General features: G+C 38.4%; 1 pseudogene; it reads left to right on the plus strand.

The window, feature by feature from the left end:
• Nucleotides 1-6,673: 6,673 nt before the first annotated feature.
• The window catches only part of LOC116081081, a 36,277-nt pseudogene continuing 31,340 nt past the window's right edge, over nucleotides 6,674-11,610 (plus strand).

Below are 11,610 nucleotides of genomic sequence, written 5' to 3' on the forward strand. Positions count from 1 at the left end.
AGCTTAACCCCTGGATCTACATGATAGAGGGAGAGAATCTACTCCTACAAGTTGTCCTCTAACCTCCACATGCAGAGCATGCATACCAACCCACACCCCCCAAAAAATAAATAAATATATTTTATTAGATATTTTCTTTATTTACATGTCATATGATTTTTCTTTTCCCAGTTTCCCCTCCCAGGAACAAAAAAACAAACAAACAAACAAAAACAACAAGAACAAACCCCTGTTGCCTCCCCTCTCCCTTTGCTTGCCACCCCACTCTCTCCCACTTATTGGCCCTGGCATTCCCCTACACTGGGGAACAGAACCTTCACAGGACCAAGGACCTCTCCTCCCATTGATGATTGATTTTGCAATCCTCTACTGGCAGCATGTGTATAATATTTTTAAAGTACAAGCAGCAAAGAAGAGAAGTAAGGCATAATTAAATAGAGGTAGAACTCAAAAAATATGAATAAACTTTCCCTAATAAAAATGAACTCAGGAATCATGCCATAAGCAAATAAAAATCAATGTGTGTCCTGTGTGTCCTGGAGGACTGAAGACTGGATTACAGAACTCACCATGGCTGGCTGGAGTTCTCCTTTAGAAGAAAGGTCATGGCCTCCCATTGTTTTGTTAGCTCGGTACTGGGATAATTGTTTAATACACGAGCCCTGCACATACCACTTGGTAGAATATCTAAGCCTAAAAGTTGGCCTGTGGTTTTATTGGTCAATATTTTTGTCAATTTTAGGTGGGGGGCTGGGGGTTGAAGCATGAGAAACAAAAGCAATTTTCTCTCTTCAGTATTGACTTTCATGATAACGTCTGCATGAAGCCTGCAGGGAAACTTGGGACTTAGAACCCTTTTTCAATTAGCAGAGGAAAACCAAAGAGAATTTCCAGTAGTGACTTAATTAATCCAAATACAGCAGGGAGCTCATCCTAGTAGTAAGAGTAAGATAGAGAGGGAGAATGCCCAAAATACACTTCCTACATTAGACTTGAAAGCCAAGTGGCCAAAGGTCATTCTGCTTGTCTAGCTGAACTTCAGTTGCCCTGTTCTAAAAAGTAAATAAATGACATTTGATTCAGTTCAGTAAAAGGAAGAATATTTACTGAATACTTCTTGTTTTAATAGCATTCTTAAAATAGAATAAGGGGCCTGCCAAAAGACAAGGCTCCTAATCGTAATCTAAGTCCAGCCTTACATTTGTTCTTCTCATGTCTTCCTTGATGTAAAGAACAGTTACATATTTTTCTTCATTTTCATATATTCTTGCTCTTCTGGATGGGAGCTATTGTATCAATGCTGCTGACACAACATTAATGGGACCAATTCCAATTTTTAATTCTCTCTCTCTCTCTCTCTCTCTCTCTCTCTCTCCCTCTCCTTCCCTCTCTCTCTCTCTTTTCTCTCTCTCTCTCTCTCTCTCTCTCTCTCTCTCTCTCTCTCTCTCTCTCTCTCTCTCTCTCTCTCTCTCTGTCATCACTCACAGCTTGTAAGATTACCTAGGTTGATTCTACTATAGTCTTCAAGTGACTGTCATTGAGGCATGTGCATACATTTTGGTTTCTGGCTAAGATTCCAAGGAGCTAATAGTTGGTTGGAAATCTTTTAAGAGAAAATGTTCCAGGGTGATAAAACTCCAAATTGATACAAAGGGAACACGTTCATCTCTCACAGGGTAAATCCAGCCCTGACAAAGTGGGGGAAAAACTGCTATGCAGCAACTCTATCCTTGTGGGGATATGTCAACCAAGCTCAGAGGAAGACAGTTCACAATAACTGCGGGTTTCTCTTGTTCCCCCGATTGGTGCTTTATCATATATTTTTCCAATTAAAATGCAGATTAACTACTATAAAACATAAGAAGTTGGTCTGAAATTAGAAGGTGATTCCAAAAATCTATTAGATAATATTATTAGTTTAGGTATATTGCTGTTGGGTGGAAAAGATAGCTCAGTTAGTAGATTACCTGCCATACAAGCATGAAGATGAGTCCCTCTTACATACATAAAAAGCTGGGTGTGACAGTACATAATTACAGACTTAGTGCTGGGGAAGCAGGAGACAGGTGATGGCTGGGGCTTGTTGGCTAGCCAACAAGTCCTAATAAGGTGATGGGCTCCTGGAGAAAGATGGCATAGGTTGACCTTCAGTCTTCATATGCACAAATACACATGTACACTCAGAACACCACAAAGGGTCATGGCCTGTTTTGACTTGTACATATCTTTCTTCTCCACTTGCATAAAACCTAATCCACAAAGAGTAAAGCCTTCCTTGGGAACTTTGGTAATGTCCTAAGAAGACTGACTATCTACTATGGTATATCAGAGTTTCCCGCTACTCTCCTCTTTGATAAAATTTCTTACACGCCAGTACAATGCTGGATTCATTTGCTGTCTTGGTAGCCAGAAGAAATGAGAGGAGAACCACCTTAGTTTAGCAAGAACTTTCAAGCATAATGTTATCACAAAGCACACTAAGGCTAAGCATATTCTTTGAACTAATGTAACTATCACAAAGCAATCCAACAATAAATGTTTTCAGTAAATAGTATAATTTACACTTACATATTCTATGCAATTACTTCAATACATTCCACAAATATTTGTCTATAGATAATGGATTACTTTTAAACCCTTACTTTCCCTAGGTCGACCTCTGACTCGGATGTACATTTAGTCACATCTGTCTTCTTTTGTCAGGCCACAGGCTCTTTGTAAAAGGAAAGTCTGTTCAAATCCTTGTGTCTAGAAGGCAGGAAAATAATTATTTTTTAAATAAATAATCAATCTGAAAAGAGGACTGATGATGCTCAGACCCATCACTAGCAGAGGTCATAGGTCTTGTGGATTGCATGGTAGTTGCATGATTAATCAAATGAAGGAAATAACTTGAGGTATAAGGTAAACTGGGAAGTGAGATAAGGAAAGTTTACAAAAACAACTCTCAAATGCTTTCTATGACTAAGAAACATGAAGTATAGTCAGGATTCAAAACTCAGCTCTGATAGAGAGACAATGCTATTCAAACAGAGGAACTGAGTCTAGAGCACAGAATTATTAAAACGTTGCTTACTGGTTAAAAGGGTATGTTACTTAGCTAAGAATCAGGAGAAGGAGCAATAAAGAAAGTATGGGAACATGATCAGTTCTGACCACAGACAGCTGGATGGTAACTAGGGAGAAGCAAGGGTGGAAAATCTTTTCTCCAACAAACAGGTGTGTTCATTTCACAATAGCTTTGCCACTTCTTCAGTACTTGCCTGATGCCTGTAAGAACATAGATTCATTCCAATGACTATATAGCTTATGAATACTCAGCCTGGATATCTTGAAGATTCTGGCATGGCTTTACCCATCCTATCAAAGCACATGGACATCAGAGCCTCTACCCTATACCAACTGGAGACCAGACTCTTTTCACATCTGTGTCTTCTTTGGATTCACAAGCACTTGGAAAAATACTTAGGGATGACTAGATAAGGGATTGTATCATAGCCAATCACAATTATCAACTCAGCCCCATTAACATCAAAACACACACACACACACACACACACACACACACACATGCACGTACACATACACACCACACACACTTAAAAATATATCACATATATATATATATATATATATATATAAAATCTATTAACAACAACAACAACAACAACAAAACCCCACACTTCTAATCTTAATGGGAGTAAGAAATAGCTTATTCTGAAACAATTCTGTGTGGCCATGAACTAGAAATATAGATTTAGGTCACACCAAATTCCATGTTCCAACAAAGAAGCAATTTCATGAACCTTTTGTAGTTTTATAAAACAGAAAGTCATAAATCAGGGCAAGGTTAAAATCCATTGGTGGGTACACTGGAGATGTGCTTACAGTCAAGATGGGGAAAGCTTTTTCATAGGCCTACAATGCTCTCTGGTTGCATTCTTAGATTTTGGACTGGTGGAAGCTAGTGGTCTGTTTGGTTAATATATTCCAAAAGAGTTTTGAACCAGGATGTTAGTTCTAACACAGCGTTGGATAAGGAATAACTTGTGGGGATGTGGGTAAAATCATCCTAGGATAAGGTGATTTGCCTCTGAACCTGCAACATTCCAGTCTCTCCACAATCTTACAGTTCTTAATCAGTTATCTAGTCTTTCCAGACACAGCTGCTCTGCAAGAGTTCTCAATCACAAAACTCATATTTACTTCAGTAAGAGATTTAAAGCTTTCAGGGTTGTACACATTCTGCATTCCTCTGTCATAGACTCATGTGCTTATTCTTGGAAGCTATTTGGTTCTGCTTTGAAGTTTTTCGAAGTAGCCCTCATTGCCTACTGTAAATCTAAGTTCAGGAAACAGATGCTGTATCACAGAAAATACTAAGGTAGCATGAACACCAATGGAAGTTATTTCTTCAAGGTATAATTTCTCCTCAAGTTTGCTCGTGAGAGGTTTAGCAGCCAAGGCACCACTGCTCTTTTGAGGCCAGGAAGGGAAGAGTAGGAAAAGAGAGGTAGCTACCCTTAAGGAACTTTGATAGGACATCCTATATTTGAGAATCATAAAAGACTGGACAGCTTAAAAGTAATTTCATACTTTATGAATGCTGTGCATTTACAGAGGAGTGTGCCAGTCATAACATCCAGTGCTGAGTTCAACAGAGAGGAAGGCTGTGCTTTTACAGAGGAGTGAGCCAGTCATAACATCCAGTGGTGAGTTCAACAGGAAGGAAGGCGAGATGACAAAGCTCTCAGGGGAAAGTTAGGTGATTGGATTAGCCTAGTAAAGTTTTGGTTTAATTAAGTAAAGTAGTGTTCCAAGAAAGTTTATCCTATAAGCAAGTTCTAAATTTAAATGTGAAGAAGTGAAACACATTCATATCTGTTCCTATTAATAGATACGTCACCTATCATCATGAAAGTCAAGCAAGAAAATATCCTTGAAGAAAAAAAAAACTGACTAAATGATTCAATACCTTCACAGCCAACATAATATAGTTCTAATCTTATTGGCTGATATTTTTTCATCTCCTTTATCATCTGATACTACCTACTATGTTTCTATGTAGCATTTTTGATTTATATTTTCTTTCCTTTTCTAGACTACTAGATTTTTTTTTTCTCCTCTCTGATGTGTTTATTTTACAGGCTAAAGGGATTTCACTTCAACATTTATAAATCCTCTTGCAAACAACTAGTTTAGAAAAGTCCACAGATGGCCACCGGAGCTCTTGGGGCCTGGACCACCAGCCAAAGAGTACACTTGGAGGGTCCCATGACTCTGGCTGCATATGTGGCAGAGGATGACCTTATTGGATGTCAGTGGGAGGAGTGGTCCTTGGGTCCAAGGGTGTCTGATGCCCCAATGTGGGGGGAATGCCAAGGCGGAAATATGGGAGTAGGTGGGTGGGGAAGTGGGGGACCACCTTCATAAAGGCAGGGGGAGGGGGAATGGGATGGGGGGGTTTCTAGAAGGGGAGACCTGGAAAGGTGAAAACAATTGAAATGTAAATAAAGAAAATATCCAATTAAAAAAATCCCCCCAAATAAATAAATTATAATTTATGACCTTTAGAAAAGATAGGAAAAGTCCACAATTTGCAATCTCATTGGTGTCATCTCAATGGCCTCCCACTATGCACGATAACATTCTTCTTCATACCACTTCCTGTCCTCTCCCATCATTCTCCATTCTCTGTTGCCCACTGGTACTTGTCAGTGATAATTCCATGGAAATCTCTCAATTTACATTTGACATACATAATTATATATGCTCACAGAAATTATTTTGAAATTACCTTTAAGACTGAGAAGGTCAGAATATTAAGGTGATCATTTTTCTGCAGAAGAGAAGCATGAGGAAATATCTCCTACTGGTACATGGCAATGGAAAAGACTCTACAGGTTTAGAAGTACCATCGTACATTACTATGCAAGGCAGGGTTCTGAAAACAAATAGACATGTAGTTTTGCTGAATTGTATGTTTCTTTGTTTCCCTTTTTCTATTTTCTCTTCCTTTTCACTATTATTTGAACTGAAATTCTCTATGCCTGGAGCCTGCATTGGAAGAGGCATTCATTATTTATTTGGGTGATTTATAGAGTGTCTCATATGGCAACTACTTATTGAATTTTAAAATTAAACATAAATTACATAAGTTAGTCACAATATGCAGTATATAAACTGCTTCTGCTACTACTGGGCACAGATTGATATAGCAAGCTACTGAAAATGAGGAAAAATACCAACTAGACAGAGGCTATATCAAATAAATCCTCTTTGCATTGGGATGTGGTAAGTGCAAGTTTCAAATAGGAGAGTAGGGGCTACTTAAACAAACATTTATCTATAAACAGCAAATAATATACACATTCACACACACACACACACACACACACACACACAGAGAGAGAGAGAGAGAGAGAGAGAGAGAGAGAGAGAGAGAGAGAGAGAGAACTGAGAACCACAACCAATCCAAATGGAAAGTTGAGAAGCTCAGTCTAAATGGATACATCTACAAAATGCTCCCCTATCTAAGCCTCAGGGAACATTCCAGAGGATGGGGCAATGAAAAGTATAAGCGCCAGAGGATCAGGGAGTTTGTTTTGGGACTGTGTCTCCTAATAATGCCAGAATCTACACCATGAAGTCTAACCAATCTGACTGCCTAAACATGAACGGAATAGGAACAACAGCAATAGACATTGCAAAAAGGCAGTATGGGGATGAGGGAGCCCAAGAGGCTCAACTCTACATAAAGAACTACAAGCAGATAAGGAATGCTCAGAGTGAGAAATAGTTATCTAATATCAAAGGCCAGCCCTTGAAACATATAAACAAGTAACAATATATAGCCTGAATAGGTTACACCTAAGAGATGTCATAGTTTGAGTTTTACTGTTGTGAACAGACACCATGACTAAGGCAACTTTTATGAGGATGACATTTAATTGAGGCTGGCTTACAGGTTCAGAGGTTCAGTCCATTATCATCAAGGCAGGAGCATGGCAGAGTCCAGGCAGGCATGGTGTAGTAGGAGCTGAGAGTTTTATATCACCATCTGAAGGCCACTACGAGTAGACTGGCTTCCAGACAGTTAGGATGAGGGACTTAAGGCCCATACCCGAAGTAACACACCTACTTCAACAAGGCCACACCTTTTAATACTGCCACTCCCTGGGCCAAGCATATACAAACTGTCACAGGAATGTGTGTGTGTGTGTGTGTGTGTGTGTGTGTGTGTGTAAGAAAGGAATGATGCATTATATTATAAACCCAAAACAAACAAAGAAACAAACTTGGTTAATATGGTAAATTTTACAATGTCTGTTTTAATTCTATGTGAACTATTACATTATGTATTTAATCACATGTTTATTATAATAACACTAGACTGACTTTTCCAGTTGCATGTGTACTTTAGCCTTTTGTCTTTCATTAAACCATAATTAAAGAAAATAGTAAAAGAGAGAGGGTCTCATCGTCAAGCCCCCATTGGCCTGGGACTCCATATGTACACTCAACTGGTCTTAAACTCAGAGATATTTTGTTCTATTGATTTAATCTCAGAGAGGCTTTCCTTGTAGCTTTTTAGATGGTGCCAGATTTGGGGACAACTTTCTGTCATTATAAAAATATAAGATACCAGATCTTTCTGCTTGAAGACATGTGCCGCCACATCTGACTCAGAAGCTCTTATAAGCAGCTCTGACATACACCAAAAAAAGGCACATACACATTGATGCATCTTTTAGAAACTCAAGATACACCAATGATAATAGATAAATGATTGTCCCCACATAGGAGAGAAGAGTTTTACTTATGTAGTTTGTTGTAGGAGGAAGGAAAGCTTTCCAAAAGAATGTATATTGATATGGAAGACAACAATAATCCGAAATCTGCTAACTTTGATGAGGGTACTAAATTTATGGTCCAATTTATGTTTGGTCCAAAACAGGAAACAGACACAAACACAAAGCAAAAATATGTGCTCTTGAGGATGGCCAAGTTGGTCATCAATGGGAGGAGAGGCCCTTGGCCATGTGAAGGTTCTATGCCCCAGTGTAGGGGAATGCCAGGACCAGTAAGCAGGAAGGGGTGGGGTTGTGAGCATGGGGAGGGGGGAGGGAACAGGGGTTTGTTTTAGTTTTTGTTATTTTATTTTATTTTATTTTATTTTATTTTATTTATTTGGAGGGAATCTGGGAAAGGAGATATTGTAAATAAAGAAAACATCTAATAAAAAATAAAAATTAAAAAAATTAAAAAATAATGTGCTCTCATGTAGCAATAACTTCTACTGGATAAACTTCTACCAAAGAGGGATGTTTGTTAAGACATAGGATATTCAAAAGGAGGTGGAACATTCCATGCTGCAAGGAAGATCATTAAACTCAGAAAGTTAACTCAAAGGCTTCAGGAAGTCCCTGAAGTTGATCAGATCCACTAGGCTTCAAAAATGAGAGACATGCTCAGACCATCCAAACTGCTTGGAGAGGATGCTTGAAAACCTGCTGAGTTGCCTGAAGGTTTTTCAGTATGTCCTATGCCCAGCTTTTGTGAACTTTGGTGAGGCATGTTTCTTTGAGTCATTTTTGTTCCTGCAACAGCTCACCCATAACTATTCCTATAACTATCCCCAATAAATTTATTGGTCCACCAAGTTGAACTTTGATGGGATCCTTAATTTTGTCTGTTATGGGCTTCCCATCTAGGATGTGTAGATACTTGTTCTCATCTCTCCATAAATAGTGCCACATAACACATAAACAAAAATATCATCACCCTCATCAGATCAAGGGACATCATAAATAATTTCTAGAAGCTATGATAAATAAAATATGCATTTTGGTGGGATGTAGTCATTCAGAACACAAACTGAGAAGGAATAAGAAAAAGATTAATATAAATATAACAAGATAGATGAGGCAATTGAAAATAATCACTTTAAAGTTGTCAGGCCTCAGATATGAACTATCAACATGAAAGTGTCATATGGACATTTTCAGGTAAACAGAAGCTGTGAGAATTGTATTGTCAGTTATCTGCAAGACTTCATACTGAGGGAAGATGATACACAATGGGTCCTTGGATATAGACTGAAAAAGAAGAAGTACTGAAAATATCATATACATGCCAAATAACAAGGCTTCTGAAATCTGACCTTCAACTTTCCTTACAAGTTAATTGGATTTTGAAGAAAAAAAAAACAGATAATGAAAGATTGCTTTTATCATATGTGAACTAAAATGTTTTACAACCCTATAACAAAAGATGGAGAGAAAGAGATGACAATATATTATTGTAAGGGCTATATCCCATATGTTATGGAGTGACATACTATTTGAAAATTGTCCATGGTAAATTAGAGATGAATTTTGCAAACAGGGGAGCAACTGCCAAAACCAGCCACATAAATGAAAACAATAGTCTTTAATCTAATGAATTCACAAATGCTCTCGAATCATTCTCTCGGTGGTAATCAATTCTTCAGATTATCCAGTCTCTCCTTCTGCCACTGGCCTGAGTAATATAAAATACCCTGTGGAGTGAAGAGCAGCATGATAAGAAGGGAGACAGGCTGTAGCTTTTCTAAAATCCATGATGCTGCAGACACTAAAGTGCTTGAAAGAAAAAAAAAATTCTATAAGGATCAGCAGAGATAAGATGATGAATTAGGCAGTCTGCTTTGAGTCTTTGTTAATCCTAATATATAAAAACGGTTGTTAAATGTAATTACCTGACTTCACTGCATTCCCACTTGCCTTTCAGAACCATCTCTTCTTAAAGCCTTTCACCTTCTTCATCCCTAAACTGGCTGGACCATGTTGTTATTGAGGTAGAAGGCACACATTCGTTTAATGTTTTGGAAAAAAAAAACCTGTTATTTGCCATATAGAGTCATAAACTCTAGGCTCTTTTCAGTCTCTAACTGAGCAAGATTTCATTAGTCACTGAAGTTAACTGGATTTTTTTTTTCTGTAAGGCTTTCTGAGCTTATTTGTCTGACAGATATTCTTGGTTGCTGACATTATTAGATCTGGAGTCATTTAAGAGACATACCCCTGGACTTGTCTATAAGCCTGCTTTCCGAAAGGATAAACTGAGAGGCAGATCCTCTCACCCCTAGAAAGAGCAGCACCTTCTGGAAAAACCCAGACATAAGGAAGTCACTCACTGGTGAGTGGACTTACTCTGTTCATCCCTCTGCTATGCTCATTTCCTGCTCACATCATAATTCAGCTTTTCCAGCCTTCCAATGCAGGCTGAAGACCTGAGGTTCTCCAGTAATCCTCTAGGCTTTGAGGATTGAGTCTGATGAGGTATTCAGCATTGTGGAATGAGTATTTCCTGGGTTCTTAGCCAATCCCATGAACAGACAGCTGTTATTTGACTACCAGTCATCCATCACTTTGACCTTTTATTCTTAGGAAGTCCTAAAGTACCCAAAGATTCAAAATTACACTATTGAAAACTCACTTGTGAATCTAAACTTAAAGGTTCCTCCTGTATCCTATTGAGTCTCTTCTATCCATTACAGTAAAACCTTCACACCAGTGAGGTAACTTTTGAAAATTGGCTTGCTCACAACTTTGACTATAATTAAGATAGCTTCCAAGAACAATGGTCTTATGAATACTTTGACAGGTGAGTGCTCAATAGACATTTTATATATCTATAGTGCCAAGTGTTTTCTTCCTGGAAAACCCATATCTTTGACACTGCAAGAGTCAGTTTCGGTACAGTGACAGGCAGCTGGATCAATGGAATAGAATTGAAGACTCAGAAATTAACGCACACACCTATGGTCACTTGATGTTTGAAAAAGGAGCTAAATCCAGCCAGTGAAAAAAAAAGACAGCATTTTCAACAAATGGTGCTGACTCAACTGGTGGTTAGCATGTAGAAAAATGCAAATCGATCCATTCCTATCTCCTTGTACAAAGCTCAAGTCCAAGTGGATCAAGGGCCTCCATATAAAACCAGATACACTGAAAATAATAGAAAAGGAAGTAGGGAAGAGCCTCGAGCACATGGGCATGAGAGAAATTTTTCTGAACAAAACACAAATACCTTATGCTCTAAGGTCAAGAATTGACAAATGGGACCTCATAAAATTACAAACCTTCTGTAAGGCAAAGGACAATGTTGATAGGACAAAATGGCAACCAACAGATTGGGAAAAGATCTTTACCAATCCTATATCTGTAGAGGGCTAATATCTAATATATACAAAGAACTCAAGAAGGTAGACTCCAGAAAACCAAATAACCCTACTAAAAAATGGGAACAGAGCTAAACAGGGAATTCTCAACTGAGGAATACTGAATGGCTGAGAAGCACCTAAGGAAATGTTCAACATCCTTAGTCATCAGGGAAATGCAAATCAAAACAACCCTGAGATTCCATCTCACACCAATCAGAATGGCTAAGATCAAAAACTCAGGTGACAGAAGATGCTGGTGAGGTTGTGGAGAAAAAGGAATATTCTTCCATTGCTCTTGGGATTGCAAGATGGTACAACCACTCTGGAAATCAGTTTGATGGTTCCTCAGGAAACTGTACATAGTACTACCAGAGGACCCAGCTATACCACTCCTGGGCATATAC

The sequence above is a fragment of the Mastomys coucha genome, unplaced genomic scaffold (assembly GCF_008632895.1).
Source record: "Mastomys coucha isolate ucsf_1 unplaced genomic scaffold, UCSF_Mcou_1 pScaffold6, whole genome shotgun sequence".
Taxonomy (NCBI): Eukaryota; Metazoa; Chordata; class Mammalia; order Rodentia; family Muridae; genus Mastomys; species Mastomys coucha.